At 55.4% G+C, this 20,354-nt stretch overlaps 1 protein-coding gene across 3 annotated transcripts in view; it reads left to right on the top strand.

Moving 5' to 3' along the window:
• The first annotated feature begins 1,269 nt into the window (after positions 1–1,269).
• CHST3 (carbohydrate sulfotransferase 3) overlaps positions 1,270–20,354 on the top strand; it is a 47,288-nt gene continuing 28,203 nt past the window's right edge. For all 3 annotated transcript variants that reach the window (XR_006739332.1, XR_006739331.1, XM_045569206.1), the window contains exon 1: positions 1,270–1,646. The gene's annotated coding sequence lies outside the window, so the exon portion shown is untranslated. The remainder of the gene's footprint in view (positions 1,647–20,354) is intronic.

The raw sequence follows: 20,354 nt of genomic DNA, 5'->3' as shown, positions 1-20,354 counted from the left end.
GGTCTGGACCCAGGCAAGGAACAGGGACCTCAACTCCCACCCCCTGAGGGGGCCGGCTCCTGGGAAGGCCTGCGTCGTGCTCAGCTCGATTTGATTCTTCATTTGCTGCCTGAAGCATGTCTGCTCTCCGTTTTCCCATCTGTAAATGTTGAGAATGACAGAGGGAAGCCAAGTGCAGATGTTGAGGTTTTTGCCTTTTTTTTTTGGATTTTCCTACTTCTCCTCTACAGGAAATCACTTATTGTGTCTAAACCCCACACTCCCATTAAACATCAGGATTCCTATCTTAGGCCTGAATTAGCTCAGGACGCTAATTACTCGGAAGTCCCAGGAGAAAAGCCAGACAAGCAGCATCAAAGCCATTCTGAGGTTCTCAGAGGCATGGCCATCACCACGATTCGGACAAGCAACGGGGAGGTTCGGTTTGTGTTCCGGTTCTGAGCCCTTGCCCACGTTCCTGGCGAAGCTAGCCTCTGTACGCCAGAGCCGGAGCTGCCCGGCCGGCCACTGCCCCATACGCGGGAGGCGACGGGGTCCCTGCTTGCCCGGCAGCCCCCGCCGGAGACGCCATCTGCCCAGGATGGTCCGAAGATAATGCCAAGAGGCTCTGGCTGCCCGGGGAGGACCGACTTCCTTCCCGCTTCCCGGGTCTTGCACTGCGGGAGCCCTGGACGGGCAGGCGGCGCAGGAAGGCGCAGAAGGGCAGGAGGGTGACCTGTTGCCGCCCGGGAGACGGTGCTGTGGTCTTTGGAAACCAGGAGGACCTGGCATTTAGTCTCCCTGCCCCGAGGCGGGGCAGGAAGATCCTCCCCAGGCCAGAGATGACGGAAACCCGCACAACCAGTGGGGTCTCCCGAGGGAGTAGGGTGGGGGGTCGCTAACAGCCTGGGGGGGCTCTGGCAGGGTGAAGCCGCGGGATCTCCACGCAGCCTCCTGCCCCACCCTCCCGCCCCGTGGCTGGGAGCTCCTCCCGGCCTTGCTGGGAAGGGGTGGGGATCCGAGCGACCCCGAGCGAGTCCCGGGGGACGGGCGGGCCGAGGTGCAGCGCCCGGAACAAAGGCCTGCAGAGGGGTCCTGGAGAGAGCGGCTCCCCGGGGGCGGGTCCCGGTCCCCTCCCCCTCAGCTCCTCCTCCTCCCCCTCCTTCCCCCAGAGGCCCGGCCGGCGCGCAGCCCGAGCAGCGCCAACTTCGCCAACGGTTCCTAAGTTGCAGGGCGCGCGGTGGTGGGAGCTGGGTGGGGTGAGGAAGAGGAGGAGGAGGAGGGCTCCCCGGGCGCCTTGGACGCGGTTCAGGAATCCGCTGCCGCTGCCGCCGCCGTCGCGGGCCGCTCGCCGGCTCGGGCCGGAGCGGGAGGGCGCCAGGCAGGACCGCTCGCTCGCCCGCTCGCTGCGCAGGCAGGACGGCGCCCTCCCGGCGCCGCTTCCCGCCCCGCGTGCCGACCCGCCGGGCCGCGCCTCCCTCCCTCCCTGCCCGCCGCCGCCCCCGGGGAGGGCGCAGAGCCCGGGCCGCGCGGGAGCCGGGGCCGCTGGGCCGCTTCTGCCGGGATCTTCCGAGAGGAGGGCGAAGTTGCGAGCGGATGCTGCCCGCGTCGGACCCCAGCCACGGAGGAGCAGATCCGCCCGCGCCGGGGGAGGCTCGGCGGCCGGGGTAAGTGGGGCGCCGGCGTCCCGGATCCGCCTCCCGGGCCTGGGGGAGGCCGCCCAGCCGTGCGCCCCGCCGCCTTCCGCATCCCGGCGCGCGCGCCAAACTTTGGGGGAAGAGGGGGGCGAAGCGGAGGGTGGGACAGGGAGGTCCCGGCTCGGGGAAAACCCCACGCTGGCACCCACAACCTCTGCACCCAGAGTCACACCTGCCAGACACACAGCTCATCACCACTCAAGCCCCAGACACACAGCGCGTACAGATCTGAGCACGCCACACCGACAGGGCACAAGCCGCAGCCCGAAATGCGCATTCCTGGGAGCGCGGGGCGGTTTGGGCCTTTAAACCAGGCACGTCCTTATGCCCCTCAAATAAATCCCTGGTCGTTGCTGCCCCGCAGCCCCCCACTGAGAAGGACCCCTCCTCCCCCCAGAGCGCAACGGGCAGGGAAGGGGCTGCCTGGTCTTTGCAAAGTAGTGGCCGGGACCGAGGCCAAGGAGTGGGGAGGGGGAAAGCAGACATTGCAGTCAGTTCTCGGGGTTCAGCAGGGGCGGATCTGGTGTGGAAACTCGGTGTCTGGATGATGTGTCTGGGTGTGTGCTGCCCTTCCGGAGGCGAGGCACGGAGAGAGGAGGGAGTGATTCATAAACTCAGCCCCGCGTGCCGGGGTCTGGGAACGGAGTGGAAAAGGCTGGCAGGTCGGTGCTGTGCTGGACAGCTGGGTGGTGGCGGTGACAGGGTCTCTGAGAGAAGCAGAGACCCTCCCCCCAGCGGATGTGCTTCCTCAGAGGGACTTCCAGGGGGACCCGGTGAGGAGATTCCAGCCCCTGGTGTGGATGTATAAGGGAAGTTGGGGGAATTTAAGCTTCCAAGGTCAGGGAGAAACCAGGCCGGTCCTGAAGCCTTATTTATTTTACTTGCACCTGAAATTGTGTTTGGTTTCTGATGCGTGGTGTCCTGGGGTCCAAGGTGAACCAAGGGTTTCCCTGGGCCTAGTGTAGTGCCTGGCACGGTGAGTACTCGATAAGTAGTTGAGTGATAAATAGAGTCACCAGTAATTAATATTTATTATGGACTCACTGAGAGCCAAGCCCAGTGGGCCTCCACTAGGTTGGAATTGGTCTTCCCACAGAGGAGGGGACTCTGAGTGGCTCTGGGGAGCCCTGCCCGATCTGTTTGGGTAAGTGACCCAAACAGCATGTTGTACGGTGCCCTGTGGGCTGGCATTGAGGACTTGAGCCCCATCATTGGCCTCTGTCCTCTGTCCCCCCAAGAGGGCAGCAGCGAAAGTTCCATTTCTGTACCTGGCCACGCTGGGGACAGTGTGGGGTTTGGTAGATAGTGTGCTGTTTGGCAGATTCAGTGGGGTCTCAGTTTAAGAATAACTTTAGATCTGCAGCAGAGAGGATTGATTCCATCAACCCGCCCATCTCCTGGCTGCAGGGGAAAGGGGTGGGTAAGTGGAGAAAGAGATGGGCCAGGCTGGTGGGCATGTGCTGAGAGCAGAGGGGACATGGGAACATGCAGAACTGGGGAGCATCTGATTTCTTCCTGGCTCCTTCTGGCCTGGCTGGAGATGGGTCTCATGAAGGGTCTAGGAGCAGTGTCCTCCAGCAGTGGCTCTGTGGTGGCAGCAGGTGGAGGGGTGGTCACGGTCCCTGTCCTGAGTATTGGTGTGGGTTCTTCCACACCAGCTTGCATGAGTTTCCCAGAGGAGCAGAAGCATCCACCTTCCTAGAACTGCATTGCCAGTAGTCTTGTGATTCAGAGCACACAAAGATGTGGGGGTGGCTCGATATAATTGAAAAGAAATGTATCATTCCCCACTCATTCCCCCTTGTGAAGAACTCTGACTAGGTTCAGTGTGCATTTCAGACTTCTATTAATAAATGCTGAAATTAGCAAAGCCAAGGACTATGGCCCCCAAATGAAAGAAGGGGTGATTGGGGCTTGGCCACCCTCAATTTCAGGTGGGACACTACAGCCAGTCCCTTCCCCATACCACCTTTCCACCTTCTTTATGCCTTCTGTGAATCAGGAGCCCTGTGTATATTATCTCCTTAAGCCATTACATCCTGTGAGGTTAGCATTTCATCTCCATTTTACAGATTAGGAAACTGAGGGTCAGAAAAGTTAAGTAACTTTTTTAAGGTCACACAGGTGATGAGAGACAGAGCCAAGATTTGAACCTTGATCGTCTGACTCCAGAACCCATGCTGTCCCTGTCATGCCAGGCTGTCTGTAAGGTCCCTACTGGTTCTCCATGGCAACAAGGAAACACCACTGCTACTGTATACTAACGTGGCCCTGGGGTCTCTGACTGCATTCTTCTTTCTCCACACACTCTGCCGAGCTGGGTTATACCATAGGCCGTAGGACTCAAAGGCTGGGTGGTACCAGGCTGCTGGAGCTGTCTATGTGCATCTGGAGGTTTGGGGGTAAATTCAGAGATATGTTGCAGTTACTCCAGTGAGAGATGATTTGCTGCTTATCTGAGAAGTGGGGACAAAGCTGCCACTACGGCCATACCTTGGGTAGGGAAGAAATTGCCAGGTAAATGGAAACATCCTCAAGTGGATTTCTGTATTCCTTTCCCTTTTTGGCCTTCCCCAGGGTAATCTATTACCTAGGGAAATCAGCCCTCCCTGTCACCTCTCCTTGTCACTTAACTGGTAAATATAAGGGGCCATCCTTCCCACCCCGATCAGGTACCCTGGAGAGCTGGACTCCCCAGCGGTGTCTGGTCCACAGAAGAGATGGATGGGGTGGAGCCGGGGCAGCCAGGGGAGGTGACAGCCACTTGGCTCATGTGTTCCCCAGCTGCTGCTTTCACACACAGGCCCCACAGAGGAACAGCAGTTATCTGTTGCCCCCACTCTACAGATGAGGAAACGAGGCTTGAAGAGTTGCAGTGGAGGGCCAAGATTGTGAAGCCATGGAGCTGTAGCTGTTCTGCTTTCGGTATATCCCCGTGTTTCAGTCTGGTTGGGGTTTTGTTTTGTTTTGTTTTGTTTTTAAGAGACAGGATCTTACTCTGTCACTCAGGCTGGAGTGCAGTGGTACAATCACAGCTCACTGCAGCCTCGAACTCCTGGGCTCGGGTGATCCTCCCACCTCAACCTCCTGAGTAGCTAAGAGTACAGGCACGTGCCACCATGCCCAGCTAATTTTTTTTTTTTATTGTTTTAGAGATGGGGGGGCTCCATATATTGCCCAGGCTGGTCTCGAACTCCTGGCCTCAGGTGGCCCTCCCACCTCAGCCTCTCAAAGTGCTGGGATTACAGGCATAAGCCACTGTGCCAGGCCTGTTGGTATTCTATACTCCTGCTCCCCCAAGGGCTGAGAGGGGTTACCTGCCTGCCTTGGTGGGGCAAGGTCCTCACTGCTCCACCCAGCCCCACCTGTGCCCCAAGAGCTGCTGGCACAGGTGTCCATAGTAGGGGAAAAGCTGGCACCCCTAAAAGGAGGCCAGGAGCATTGGATGAGTACTGCCCTGCCGGTCCCTGCCCACGTCCACAGCAAGCCCACCTGGGTGAGTTCCGAGAGCCTTTGCAGGGCTGAGTTGCAAAGATACCGGGGCCCTCTCCCTGTTCCACTGCAGAATGGGCACGCTGACCAGAATGGAATTTGAGAGACCGGGTGTGAGGAGATGCCACTCCACCTGTGGGGCAGGGGCTTTGTACCCCTGGCTCCGCCCCAGTGCCTGACACACAGGCGGTACACATGGGAGACACTTGGGACCATTGTCAGGTGATGGGTGAAGTTCAGGGAGGGTCTGTGAGTGTCTGTGCTGGGAAATTGTAAAGCAGCGAGTGCTGAGCGAGGCTTAGCTGCGTGGGAACACTCAGAGAGGTCTCTGGCTTGCGTGACATCTGAACAGAAACAGTTCCCCTTTTCAATCCTTGAACAGAAATGATACTTGTCACCTTTTCTTCTCTGAGGCCTGAAGAGATGCTAGAATGCTGTTGGTCCCACCCAGAGCGTGTGGATTCCACAGCTGGGTGTGGGGTGGCCCCCTGGCAGGCCGGGACAGTTAGCTCTGTGCCTGAGGGTGGACACACTTCAGCCTTCTGTCTCCGTCACCCCGAATCTGGCCAGTTGCTCCTGGGCCCTGGCCAGTGTGGAGGGAGGGGGCAGGCCTGCTCCGACCACCAGCAACTTCGTGTCTCCCAACTCCCACCCCCTCCGCTCCTCCCGCCCTGGCCTCCTAATAAAGATGGCTGTGTGCAGCAGGGCTGTGGGTTTCTCTGGGCTCTGGGAAATTTATCACTGGGGTTCGGGAGGAGTCTATGAAAAGGATTTGGAGGAAAAGTGTGGAAAATAAACAAGCCAGTTCCCAGCTCAGCCTCCCCTGAATGCCGCAAGTAAACAACCACCTCGGAGGCCAGCCTGGGATGTTCTTATTTGGCCTCCTGTGGTTACACCTGCCCCCTCCCTGCCCAGCCCCTCCTCCTTGACTTTGGGCGCCTCAAAAGTCAGGAAACACACCCTGCACCAGCCAGTCCTTGTGCTGCAGGGACGCGGTGGCCACGGACAGGAAGAACATGTGTGCGGGAGAGAAGCTCGCTGGGGGTCCCAGCTCAGCCCTGCTCCATCTGACTAAGTCACGGGCCCCGGCCCTGCCCAGCGGGCAGATGGTGACCTCTTGATGGGTTGGTGAGTTTGACTTTGATGGTGGAGACCGGTGGAGGTTTTTTGCAGTTTTGTGGCATTTAAGGAAGCTTTGTATCTTAAACGTGGCTTTCGGGTGGGTGGACCAAAGCTACTTTTCTCATCGTGTCTCCCTAAGCGGGGACCCACCTGTGAAGAAACGTTCAAAATCCATCTATTCCTTTACTTTGTGGCTTCCTGGACTAAAATGTCAAGTTTCTTTGCTTTTGGCTGTAGCCATAACAGCTCAGGGTGGTGGTGATCTTGAGAAGCTCAGCACTATTGTACTTGATGGAGTCTATGGGATAGGAAGCAAAGTGTCAGTCTCTTACCTTCAATTTCTCTGGTGACCAACTCTAAAAACCCAGCAATGAGGAGGGGGAGACCCAGGGCTTGGCAGCGGAGGGCATCACCTCATAGCCAGGGGGTGGCCACGGGGCCTTCTCATTGTGTGGCTATGCTGAGCTGAAGCTGCAAACCCGGACCCCTCTGGGATCTGGGGAGCGGGGCACTGCTGGAAGGTTCTGGGTCCTGCTACTTTGCCCTGCTGCTGCCAGGCTGCTGGAGTGGCGGCTGTGAGGCAAGCCCTGAGTGCTGCAGCCTCGGTGGGAGAAGGGCTGGTGGGCTGGGCTGCACGCCCATATGGTCACAGACCAGCACGTGCATCATTGTGGGCAGAAATGTGCACACACACACACACACACACACGCACACTCCGATAATGACCCCCACACACAAACATTTCTGTAAACAGCCAGACATATTATAGATACACACCCAAACAACCATTACAAGGCACAAATGTGTGCACACACAGGTACACAAACACAGGGACACACTGATTCGAAAGGCAAATTATGTAGTGGTTAAGAGCTGGGATTCTAAAGCCAGAATGCCTGAGGTGCTGCTTAGGAGCCGTTTGGCCTTGGGAAAGTTACTTAACCTCTCTGGGACCCAGTTTCCTAATCTGTAAGAGAGGAGGGTAGTAGTAACCTGCCGGAGCACAGGGCTGCCAGCGGGTTGGTGTATGTGAGGACTTTAGAAGTGTGTCTGGTGCAGTGAGAGCCAGGCACGTGTTACTACTGTCATCCACCACACAGTCTCTGCCCCACTACTCACAGACCCAAGTGCGTGGCTTCCCAGGGACACCCACAAACTTGTTAGCGAATGGGATCGATCACTTGCACTCTTTGAGGCCCTCTTCTCCAGGATGTATGGCATTTCCTCTATCTGATTGGAATTTATTGGAAAGATAATGTCATCTTCCCCAGGAAGCTCATTACTTTAAACCAGTGTGGGTGCTGACTCCCCGAGAAAGGTCTGATTCCTTTAGCAGCAGGGGTTTTCAAACTAGGTTCCCCAGAGTCCTAGAGTTCCCCAGGGACCCATCAGAGGCCTGATGGGAGGGGGCTCCAGGCCCCTCTTCCGTTTGTCTGGTCTCCATATTGGGCTTCTGAGGAAAGTTCTGGTTCATAGTAAGGCTCCACGGCTTAGACATTTGCAAACCACGTGTACAGGTTGATCGGCTTTCTGTTGTGCGTGTGCACACTCCTGTTCACACATGCCGTGCCGATGCCCGCCTGCGCCAGCCCCGGCCCACGCGGCTACCTGAGCTTGGCCCTGGGCCACGCCCACTCTCCTCCCGCGTCCCCCCTCCCCTTCCTCTCCAGCTGCCGCACCATCTGCAGGATTCTGGAAAGTGCTAACGTGTCTGAGCCAAAGCAGTGCTATCTGAGGAAATATTTTGAAAACAAACTGGGCCACCCCACCCCCCTGCTGTGACTGCTCAGACTTTCAGCAAGGAATTTCACAAGTCGGGCCACAGCAGGCTGGAGGTGCCCCATTCTCCCCTGGGGACAGAAGCTGAGGGCCTGTCCTGTAGGGCTGAGAACAGATATGCCCGAAGAGGCCCTGAGATTAGAAACCTAGAGCCTGGGAGTCCCAAAGGGGATGTCGCCCTCCACCCAAGATGAAGAACCAAAACGGCCATGACCGCAAAGGTCAGGCCCCCTGTCTCACCTTTGTTCTCAGAGATGCTATTGCTCTTTCACTTTTCCTTCTCCCTTTGCATCTGGCGCAGGTGTCTGGGGTGGGTTACACAGGAAACGGTGATAGTAACCGCAGCTAGCAAGCCCAGCACTGTCCCCAGCACCTTTCGGGCATCCACGCATTGAGTGGTCACCGGAAGCTCCTGAGGTAGCTGCGCTTTTACTGCCATCGCACAGACGGGAAGGCAGAGCCAGGCAGGCTGGGGACATTGCTGACATCCCACGGCTGGTGACGGGCAACGCCGGGCCTGAGCTCCGAGGCTGGCTCTGGCTCCGAGGGCTGTGCTTTCAGCCCTGCCGTGGAACCACCTGTGTGTGTCTGTCCTGCTGTGGCTGCACGGACAGAAGTGGCACTCACGAGCACTCGTTTCCTAACTGTCACCAAGGGGTGCCGCCGGGCTCTGGCTAGGAAGCTCTGGGGAGGTTGGCGCTGCACAGCCCTTTGTGGGCACGTTGAGTGAAAGTGTGACCTGGGCACTTGGCTGACCTGGGCAGGGCGTCTCAGGCTGTACAGCTGCCTCTTGCAAGGCCCAGCTCTCTGCGGCTCCCCCCTGCTCTGACCTGCTCTCAGCACGGGGCTCGGATGGCAGCAGGTGTGATCTACGCTAGCAAGGGGAACGAGCAGATCGGAGGCCTCTGTCTCCCCGGCGGCTGTTCCAGCAGGACAGAAACCCCACCTAGAGTAAGCACGGAGCCGCTCAGGACGCGGAGTGGCCTCCACAGGCCCTGTGGGTTTCAGTGAATATTTCTTCCCCAGCCCTCACCTGCACTCGGTGCCCCAAGTTCCAAACTGTCCTCATTTCCAGATGCGCACACCCTGCTCTCTGTAGCCTTTCCAGCTGCCAAGGACATTCCCTCCTCCCCTCTTCTCCGCTGGGCTTGGATGTCATATTCTCCTGGAAGGCTGGGCCAGTGCCCCTCCCCACAGCTGCCTGCGGGTCCCTCTCATCACATCTTACCCCGCCGTTCTGCGATTGCTGTTCAGTGGCCTGTGGTCTCCACCAGGTAATGAGTTCTGCGAGGGCAGCACAGCATCTGCCTGGTTCACCTTCGTGTCTCCCGTTAGCACAGCCCCTGGCATGCAGTGAGGGCTTATGCCTGATTGTGGGAGGAGCGAGCGACAGCTGTGATGCAGGACCCTCCCGGGCCTGCTGGCTGGGACAGTGGGACAGTCCCCGTTCAGGATGCTCCTGCAGGAGTGGTTCGTGTCTGGGCAGTGTGGTGGGAGTCACAGTGAGTGGGAGGGGTGGCTGGTGTGGGCTATGGAGGGGATGAGGAGAGAGGGACCCCGGGCACATGGCCTCTTGAGGTCATTACCCTGGGGGTGCTGGGCTGGGATCCTGAAGGTCAGCCTGAAACCCTCTGAGAGGCCCCCCAGTCCTGCCCCTTCCTGCCTGTCCATGGAGACCCTTTTGAATTACATGAGCTGGGGCCATTACCCAACCCTACCAGCAGTTCTGTCCCCTTTGCAGACATCTATTCAAGCTCTCCAGGGTCCAGTCCCCATGCCCAGGTAACAGGGGCCTCCTGTGGCTGAGTCATTTCCCCTGAGCAGAGAGAAGGAAGCCCGGCTGGCAGGCTGTCTCCCCAGTGCTGGGGAGGAGCGTTCTGTGGTTCCGGCTCCAGCCTGCAAGCCGTCCTCGCAAAAGCAGTGAGGCTCCCCGTGCTGGATTCTTGGGCCTCACCTGTGCACCTGCTCATGCCTGACACTGCAGGGTGGGCTGGGGATAACAAGAGACATTTTCAGGCCAGACGAAGAGGGGAGACTTGGGCACCAGGAACCACCTTTGAGTCCAACTGTGATGAGCCCACAAAGGTGGGCCTGAGGGAGGACTTGGGGAAGGCTTCCTGGGGGCGGTGGGTGCTCCGATGCACAGAGGGAAGCCAGGCAAGGGCCCAGAGCTGGGAAGTTCAGAGCGAATGCAGGGACTGGTGAGGAGTCTGGTAGGACTGAACTGTTATTTGTAGGCTGCATGAGAAGAGAGAAAGACGAGGTGGGGTGGAGTTGTGGTTACAGTGCAGGCTCTAGAGCCGGGCTACGTGCATGGGAAACCCTGCTCCCCACTCACTGGCTGTGTGACCATGGCCAAGTTGCTTACCCTCTCTGTGCCTCGGTTTTCTCACTAGTGATACCCACCGCATGGGGGTGATATGAGAGAATAAAATACATTTGTATACAAGCATTTAGAGCAGTGCCTGGCACACAGTGAGCATCTAAAAGGGTGAGCTATTATTGAGACTGATTTTGATGCAGCTAAAAAAGTAAATTGCGGTCACAGAGGCCCTTGAATGTCATACTTTCCACTTGCTAAGCACCTGCTGTGTGCCAGGTGCTTTACAGTCATCCTCACCAAGCCCCATACAACCCAACAAGGCTGTTCCCCTTGTCTCCATTTTACAGATGAGGAAACTGAGGCTCGGAGAGGCAGAGTAACCTGCCCAAGGTCACCCAGTCATGGGGCAGTAATGACACTCATGTTGGCCATCACTCAAGTCTTCTCTTAAAGTGGAGATTGGAGATAACATGGCAGGGGCAGCCTGGGACAAGCCCTGGGCTGGGGCCACAGCCAGGAGCAGGGCAGGGATGCTGCAGCCGTGGGTCCCTGCGACAGGAAGGGCAGGAGGCCACAGCACACAGCGCACCATTCATAGCCCAGGGGCAAGCCTTGGAGTCATTTGGGGAAAACATGACATCACTGAGTCTCGCTGTCTGCCGCCCAGCTACCGTCTGCCCTCTGTGGTTCTTCTGATGACCCCAGAGCCCAGAGCCCTACGAGGGGACTCTCACACCCCAGGCGGCAGGGCCAAGTCAGCTGCCCTCATACCCCCGGGGCCCCCATCCCGGCCCCACTCATACGCACTGCTGAGACAGAAGCTTCTGGAAGTGGTGATGGACACGAAGAGCTTCCAAAAGGGCCTCCGTGCCAAGCTCCTACTTGGAATTCTGGGCAGGGAGGGGACGGCTCAGGAGCCTGTGTTGAGCTTTTAGAGTTGCTCTTCCAAGACAATGGTGCCTGCTGTCCTGTTGGAATCACCTATGAAAGTAACGCCTGGCTGAGCTGTGTGTCCCACCTGTGCCATGTCAGAGGACACTCAGAGACTAACAAACTGGCCCTACCTTCCCGGGGGATACGGTTGTGTCTGAGCTTTTTATGTACTTTGGGCTGGATGCTTTATTTGCATCAGTCTGATCGCATGAAGTCTCATTTTACAGATGACATTGCTGAGGCCCAGAGATGTTAGGTGATTTGTCCAAGGTCATCCAGCCAGGATTCAAACCCATGATTGTCAAACTCCAGATGTGCTCTTAGCCACTCTGCCATCCAGCCACAAGTGAAGCCACCAGAGAACCACAGGGGGGTGGAGTGTTCCCAACATTTGCCCAATAAATTGCGCAGTGCAGACAGGAAGTGCCAGGGGCGTTTCCATCTCAGAGTGTGGGTCACGCCCCAGAGCTTCTTGGAGATCGTAGATCCATTTAGGAGGTGGCAGAGAGCCCCAGCTTCCTTGGCTGTGCAAATCCTGCTGATGCGGCCATTTGGGGTGCGAGGTTTCTTTAAACCCCTGTTGATTGTTCTCTCTGGAAGGAGCACAGGGACTGTCCTGGTTTTGGTGGGCCAGACCTGGAAAAGGAGTATGAGTCAAGCTAGGGGCCGAGTGCCAGCTTCCCTGGCCCAGCCTGTGGGCGCAGGACGCCAGCTCCACAGCTGCTGCTGCCACTCACGGCTCTCTCCTGGTGCCGCCCGCAGCCAGGCTAGCTGAGGAGGGGCCAGTGGCCCGGCCCTGTGCGGAATGTCGCCCTCTCACCCTCACCTGCAAGGGAGGCACGATTATCCCCATTTTCCAGGCAAAGACACCGAGGCTTAGAGAAGTTTACTGGCCGCCTGAGCTCCCTCAGCCAGAAAGAGGTGGAACAAGACTTGAGTCTTCTTTCTGCAGAGAAGCGAGAGGGCCAGCTTCTTCCTGGAGGAGGGCGGAAGCACAGGCCTGTTCAGTTCTCTCTGTCCCTGGCTGGCACTTCTGATTCATTCTGCAGTCACTGGGTGCTTGTGTTTGGGGCAAATGACCCTCTGGGATGAGAGAAAAGTTCTGCTTTCCCTTGGGCAATGAGTCACCATTTCTCCTGGAGTACTTTTGAAGCCATAGAGGCCCTCCCCAGGCTTTAGGGGACATGTTCCTTTCTCCACCTGGGTGCCAGCACCACCCTGGCCTTAGCAGTGCCTGTCTGTGGAAGGGCCTGGAAACACATGGTCTCCATCAGAGGCCTGGCCAGGTGGGCATGCGACACATTGCCACTGCCCTCAGTGGGCAGGTGCTGCACGCACACCCAGAGGTCTGTGTGTCTACACCCTTCAGGGGTCCCCTGTGCCCTTCAATGCCCACATCATTATACCCAAGCCCCAGTTCTGTGTGGGTTGCACAACTCTAGTCTCCCCACCCAAGGATTTCTGGGAAGCCCCCAGGAATGCTAATAAGTCCACAGCCTGCAGGGCTGTTCCGCCTGCACTTCCCTTCTCACCCCCAGTCCCCAACAGCTGTAGGGGCAGCCATTCCTCCCTACAGGCTCCTGCAGGCTCCGGCCTGATCACTACATTTGTAATTTCTGTGGAGGTGTCGCTTCTCTTGCAGAAAAGGTAGGCTTTGAAGTTAGACTATAAGGGCAGTTTTTCTTCTCATTGCCCCCAGATTTTCCTTTCTGGGATAGGATTTTGTCTTTGCCTCTGCTTAAATCCAAAGGCCTGTTAAAATGACTTTTCCCAAATAAGCGAGTTTAACCTCAAAAGAAGTTTGCCACTACCCCTATAGGTAAAAAACTGGCACCTACTTTTATTTTTAGTTTTATTAAGTTTTATGAAATAAGTAATAACATGTCCAGAGTACAATGTTGAAACGGCACGAGAAGATACATGGTGAAGTCTCTTTCCCAGGCCTGACTCAGACCTCAGGTCCCTCCACAGAGGCAACCAGCATTATCAGTTTCATGTGTGAAAGCTGCTTTTATTTTTTTAATTTTTGTTTTGTATTTTTTGAGACAGCGTCTCACTCTGTTGCCTGGGCTAGAGTGCAGTGGTGTGATCATAGTTCATTGCAGCCTCAAACCCTTGGGCTCAAGGGATCCTCCTGCCTCAGCCTGCTGAGTAGCTAGGACTACAGGCATGCGCCACTATACCTGGATAATTTTTTTTAATTTTTAATTTTTTTGTAGAGACAGCATCTCACTGTGTTGCTCAGGCTGGTCTCGAGCTCCTGGCCTCAAGCAGTCCTGCCTCAGCCTTCCAAGCAGCGGGAACTACAGGCACATACTACCATGTCTGGGTAATTTAAAAAAAATTTTGTAGGGATAGGGTCTTGCCATGTTGCCCAGCCTGGTCTTGAACTCCTGGCCTCAAGCGATCATCCTGCCTCTACCTCCCAAAGTGCTAGGATTATAGGCGTGAGCCGCCGAGCCCAGGATAAGCTGGTTTTAAATTATCCAGTTTTAAAACAATTAAAGTTCTACCCTATCGGGTTCCGTGTTCCACCATTAGGTCTACCAAGGCACAACCTGGAAAATAACCAGCTCTGGAAACAGCTTGAGGGACCCCTGCAGAGTGCTGCTCTGCCTGGGACTGTTATTATGGTAATTGCCTATGATCATTGCTAAGAGGTTGCTCCCAGGTTGGTTTCCCACAGTCCCAGCCCTCAGCAGTCGCGTTGGACTCCACCCACACAGCACGAATGGAGGCCCCCACATCCCTCATCCATCCCCTGTAGCTCCTGGAAGCCAGCCCCAGCCTGTCCACTCAGCTTCCAAACCTGCCATTCCCAGGCTCCGGTTAACCCTGCCCGCCTCCATTTTCCCTCTTGCTTTGACTAGCTCTGAGCCACTTGTTAAGAAGGGCGATCCATAGAGCATTCAATAATACTAACGCCACCACCACTTCCTCTAATGAAACCCGCCTCCGTGCCAGGCACCACTCCACCCTTTTACAGGTGTCATTCCATTTCGTCTTCCTGGCAACCCTGTGAAGTAGCATTGCTGTCCCCACTTGACAGAGGAGGGGTGAAGCCAGAGAAGTCAGCCACTTGCAGGTCACACAGTAGAAAGTGGCTTGGCTGGGCCTGAAACCCCAACATGCTGCTCAGTGCCAGTCACGAGGTTCTAAGCCCAGTGATACCAGGCTTCCCGGCAGGGTATCTCGGGGCTCACTTCCTCTCCAGGGTGACCTCTCATTCCCCATAGCTAATTTAATAGCAAGACTAGTACTAAGGCTGGGTATGGTGGCTCACGCCTGTAATCCTAGCACTCTGGAAGGCTGAGGCAGAAGGATTGCTTGAAGCCAGGAGTTCGAGACCAGCCTGAGCAAGAGTGAGATCCCATCTATACTAAAAATCGAAAAAATTAGCCAGGCGTGGTGGCCCGTGCCTGTAGTCCCAGCTACTCGGGAGTCTAATGTAGGAGGACCACTTGAGCCCTGGCGTTTGAGGTTGCAGTGAGCTATGATGCACTCTACCCAGGGCAGCAGAGTGAGACTCTGTCTCCAAAAAAAAAAAAAAAGACTAGTAGTCATACTAAGTGACCCTCTACCCTTTATTTTATGCAAGGCATTGCTCTGGGAGCTTATGCGTTATCATCTGTTAGTCCTCACAGTGCTCCAGTGGGGTAGGCACTGCCATCATATATATCATCACACCCTGTTTACAGGTGAGAAGGCTGAGGCACAGGGCAGCGAGGGAGCAGCCTTTCAGGAAGGCAGGGAGGGCTCCTCCTGCACCCGGAGGGGAGCTGCCCTGCCTCCTGTCTGCTGATTCTTTGGAAATGACCTTGAGGGGCCCCTGTTCAGCACAGCTTGCTGGGCCAAAAGCAGGAGTGTTCAAGGCACAGCTAGGTGATGTCTGGACTCCCCAAGCCCCACCAGGCTGCCTCCCCCATGTCTGACCTTGGGGGCCCAGTGTCAAGGGGAAGTTCAACAACATCCCAGGTTTCTCCTTGGCCCTGGAATAGGTTCCTTCCCTTCCCTTGCTTTTTCTATTTATTCGGTGCTATACCTTGATAGCTATGCACATTACCTGATAAAGAACGGTGCAAGGTAGAGAGATAAATGGTGCTGGGAGAGGAATGTGCGGTCAAGAGACCCCGCCCTTCATGTCCTGGCCTCCTACCTCCAGCCAGGTGACCTTGGGCAGCTCGCGTAGCTTCTCTGGATAATGAAGAGGAGAGTGGAGGTAGGGACCAGCCTGCCTAGGGGGCTGGTGTGAGAACTGGGAGGAGCAAAAGGGGCTTTCTAGGGAGATGAGGGTGATAGATGTGTGTGGGGGGGGGGGCCGTAGTACTAGTCCCCTGGGGGATTGGTTATGGCTCTGGGGCAGGATCAGGACGGCTTTGGGGACATGTGGGGTTTTGGGTTTAGCCTCAGGGATGGGTGGAATTTGGCCAGGGACAGATCCCTGCCCTCCCTTGGGGACGGCCTGCCTTTTTCTGTATTTCCAGAGAGATGGACCCTCGGCTTTGAAATTTTTTTAGGCAGTGACTTTATTGTTTTTGTAATAATGCTAGATGCTTAGTATGCAAAATTCAAGTACAATGGATAAATACAGAGAAGAAAATTACAAATCACCCCCAGGCCCACTACCTAGATGTGACTGGTTAGCTATTTGGTCCACATACTTGTAGACACCTCACTAGGCACATCTGCATGGGGGCAGGGGACAAAGTTTTGTAAGCCCGGGGAAAATGCATAATTTATTAATAATTTAACTTTAGGCCAGAGTTGTAAAGAGGCTGTCTGCCCTGACACAGTCCTTCTCCTCTATTCGCTGCTGCCTATGTGACCGTGACCTCACCAGATGGGGCAGGGGCAACTCTCCTGCCGTGATCTTTAAAACCTCCCCATTCAGACAGATTACAGAGGGGAGCCTTCCTCGGGACGGCATTCCGGCTCTAGAGCAGTAGCTTTCACACTTAGTGACCAAAACCTCACACACACACACACACACACACACACACACACACCCCTGAAACGAAAGTTGTATGAAACTCACATTTGTCATTATCATACAGGAAGCACTATGAGACTTTCTAATCTACACAATACTGTCATATTAAAAAAAACAACAACAAAAGCTGTCCGACCTACCAAGTTGCACAAGCTACAGTTTGAAGCGCCGCTCTAGGACGGTGATTTTTAAATATTAGTGTGCATCAGAGTCACCTGCAGAGCTTGTTAAAACAGCTTGCTGGGCCCCACTCCCCAGAGATTCCGGTTCAGGATCTGGGTGGGGCCTGAGAATTTGCATTTCCACCAAGTTCCTGGGTCATGCTGATGCCACTGGCCTGAGGACCCCATTTTGAGATCCACCCTCCTAGGATATTTTTGAGGCAATGTGCTCCCTTGGCAAAGACCATCAGGGCATTTGCTTTATTGAACAGATGAGAATTGCTGGTGGCTTGCACCAGAATTGTGGATCTCTGAGATTTTTGAGGATGCTTTGAGATCTTTAACACCATCCTCCTAAAATCCAGCTCACACTGTTAATATAAAGTGCTGAACGTAGAAAAGGTCTGCTAAGCAAAGGGACATTTATGCCCTGCTCTGTTTGAATTACCTGCCTCTCCAATCCCAAACCCACAGAACATAAAACCCTCCCAGCCTTTTTGAAAACACTATTCTTCCAAAGGCAGTGAAAGGCTCCATTTACCGTGTGGGTTTCACCTTTCTGTTTTTTTAAAGGGAAGAAGGTAGGTCAGGCTTGACTGCCTCACAGGGAAGGCTGTCCCCGCTGGCTCTGGTTGGAGTCTGGTGGGTTTCACTGGCTGTCCCTGGTTCCCCGGCTTTGACCGGAACCTTTCCTGGCATTGCAGCTGAACACCCACTACGGCACCTAAGCTTTTCAGCCTGCCGACTTTGGAGACCAGCCTATATATATCCCAAATTGTTTCTGTTCCTCCAACTGGGGGACTCTTAGCCCCTACCCCTAATCCTCCTCCTCCACAGCCTTGGGGCCCCACGGCCCCCTCCCCAGCCTCGCAGTCCTGCAGAAGCCAGCCCTCAGCTGGGAGCAGCTTCTCGAGGGAGGGGAGTGTTGAATGGGCACAAAGCCCCTCTGTTCCAGTAACAATGGCCCGTTGATGACTGATTCTGCCCGGGTGAGCCCCCTTGACTGGACTTTGGGGAGGAGAAAGCACTCCAGCCCCCCAGGCAGCCATTTCTGGGTGTGAGGTTGATTCAGAGGCCCGAGCCTCTGTCTGCCCACAGAACTTCATTCTTTAGGCCCCTGATGCAGCAGGGAGAAACCCATCTCCTCTCACCCTCCCTCCCCTTCCCTGGGGCAGTGTGGGGCCCCCTGGAGTGATTCAGTTCAGTCCAATTCAGCAAACATTTATTGAACAGCTCCCGGGCACGAGGTTTGGTGCTAAGTAGCTGTGGGGACCAAAGAATAGCTACTAACATGAATTCAGTGCTGATGACAGTCAACCACCCCAGGCTGCCCAATGGTCACCAGGGAGCTTATAAAAATTCCCATGCAAGCTGGGTGCAGTGACACATGCCTGTCCCAGCTACTCGGGAGGCTGAGCCAGGAGGATGGCTTGAGCCCAGGAGTTTGGGCTGCAGTGAGCTATGATCCCACCTGTGAATAGCCACGGCACTCCAGCCTGGGCAACATAGTGAGACCCTGTCCTCTTAAAAAAAAAAAACATTCCCATGCACAGACCTCCCTCCTCAGAATCTTCAGAGGGGAACCCCTAGCCCTGATTTTTTTTTCAAGCTTTCAAAGTGATTCTTATGCCCAGCTGGGAGTAAGCATCACTGGCCTCCTATGGGTTAGACGCTGTGTGGAGCATTTAATTTGTAGTACCCCATTTAATGAGGCAAATGCTTGTGCAAGGCTGAAAACAGCCCCCAAAGAGGTCCACATATGAACCACCAGCACCTGTGAATACGTCACCTTGCATGGTAAAAGGACTTTACGGATGTGATTAAGATTTTGAGATGGGAGATTATCCTGGATCATCCAGGTGGGCCCTACACACAACCACAAAGGGCCACAAAGGGGATCTGAGCACACAGAGGTGTGTCGGAGTAATGCATGATGAGAAAAGCTCCGTCGGCCGTTGCTGGCTTTGAAGAGGAGGAAGGGGCCACGAGCCAGGGAAAGCAGGCAGCCTCTAGCACCCGCAAAAGGCAAGAGGGCACCTTCTCCCCCAAGGCCTCCAGAAAGAACTTGGGCCTGCTGACGCCTTAATTTTAGGCCCGTGAAACCAATCTCAGGTTTCTGATACTCAGAACTCTTAAGATAATGTGTTTTAAGCCACTAAATGTGTGGTAATAATATGTTATCATAGCCACAGGAAATGAACACAATGCTGTTACTAACCCTGCTCTACAGATGGGACAGAGAGGTCAGGCAGTCACCTGGGAGTCACCCAGCTAGTGAGTTACCAGGCTGGAATAACCTGGGGTGTCTAGCCCCTTACTCCCACCTCACCACGCTGCCCTCTTTGCAGCCAGACAGACATGGGTTCAAATCCCAGCTCTGTCATGGTCTGTCTGTGTGTCCTCTGTGAATGGGGAGGCTACAGGGAGGGTAGGCGGGGAGGTGTGGAGACCAGCTGGGAAGAGGGGGTGGGCCAGGTTGTCCCCGGGTGGCAGAGTTTGGACTTGATTTTGGAGGACTGGAGCCCACAGGGCCCTGTCCCTGGTTTCCTCTGCTGTGTTTCATGACGATGCCTCAGATGACCAGGCCCACTCAGTCTTTGGGATCTGACTTAATGCAGCAGCCCAGCTCCCGTCAGAACCCCATTCTACTCCTCATCACCTGCAGCCAGTGACAGCCACTTATCTGGGATGGCCAGTGGGCTCCCATTTCCTGGGAGGTGAGCAGTGGCCTGGTGCCTCCCAAGTATAATTCTTTCAAGACCCTCCAAGAACCTTGTATTTGGGGCCACGTGTATTTCTTGGAGAAGGAGTGTGAGACACACAGAGGTCCCGAGAGTTGTCCAAAGTCACACAACAAGTTGGTGACAGGCCCTGAAAGAGCAGTTCCTGGCCAGGACTGCTCTGCCCCCTGCTGTGAAGCTCCCTGCATCTGCTCAAATCAGCTGGCTTAGCCGTGCAGCACAGTGGCTGAATCCGTGGACCGTGGAGCCAGGCTTCCTGGGCTCAAATCCCAGCTGAGAGTCCTTTAACTGAGAGTAAGTTTATGCCTCTCCTTACTTAGATGGGGATGGTGATGGCCATCTCTGATCGTTATCGAGGGTTCTTCCTGAGCTGACGTTCACTTATGTGCATGAGGTGCTTGGAACAATCCCTGGTTCATTACTAAGTATTAACTTCCGGAATTATTTGGCTCCCCGGGGTGGGGGGGGGGCTCTTTCCCTCTCTCTTCCCAGTGCCTGGTTCCTTGCTTGACCCAGAGCAAGTGCTCAGCAAATGAATGTCCTTGTTCCATGTGAGCTTTTATCACTTGGAGGTTCATAAGGTACCAAAGCTTTCACTTTTAAAAATTTCCATCTTAGTTCTTCAAACCCTTCTTCTTCTTCCTGCCTGGGAGCTGCAGAATTGCCATAGAGCAGCCTGAGGCTTACTCTGTCCCTTGCTAAGCCCAGTGAGCAATTCAGAGATAGCCCAGATGTCCCAGGTCTCCTACTCCAATCTCCTTCATTCCAAGGCCGTGCCTGACTGACCCACCGAGGTTGCCCAGGGCTGTGGCAGCGGCACTGTTTGGGGACCTGGTCTTGTGTGGTCTCACAGGTCTCAGTGGCTGGGGCTGCTAGTCGCAGCTCCTCTCCTAAACGGACAGTCCTCGAGTCCTCCAGCTGATGGAGGACCAGATATCATGCCCTTCCCTCCAGAGTCCTGTCCTCTTGTTTCTCTCCTTGTCATGAGGATGGGACTTCCTCCTTCAGCCTTCCCCTCAGAAAGTCCCCAGATTTATCACTGCACATGCATAGGCCCCAGGAGGGTCACCAACCCATAGTTCTGCAAAAACCCAAACCCAGGTTGAACTCAACTAGTTCACTCTTCTGTCCCAGGGT

The sequence above is a fragment of the Lemur catta genome, chromosome 14, assembly GCF_020740605.2.
Source record: "Lemur catta isolate mLemCat1 chromosome 14, mLemCat1.pri, whole genome shotgun sequence".
In the NCBI taxonomy this organism is placed as follows: domain Eukaryota; kingdom Metazoa; phylum Chordata; class Mammalia; order Primates; family Lemuridae; genus Lemur; species Lemur catta.
This window is presented reverse-complemented; position numbering and strand designations above follow the sequence as displayed.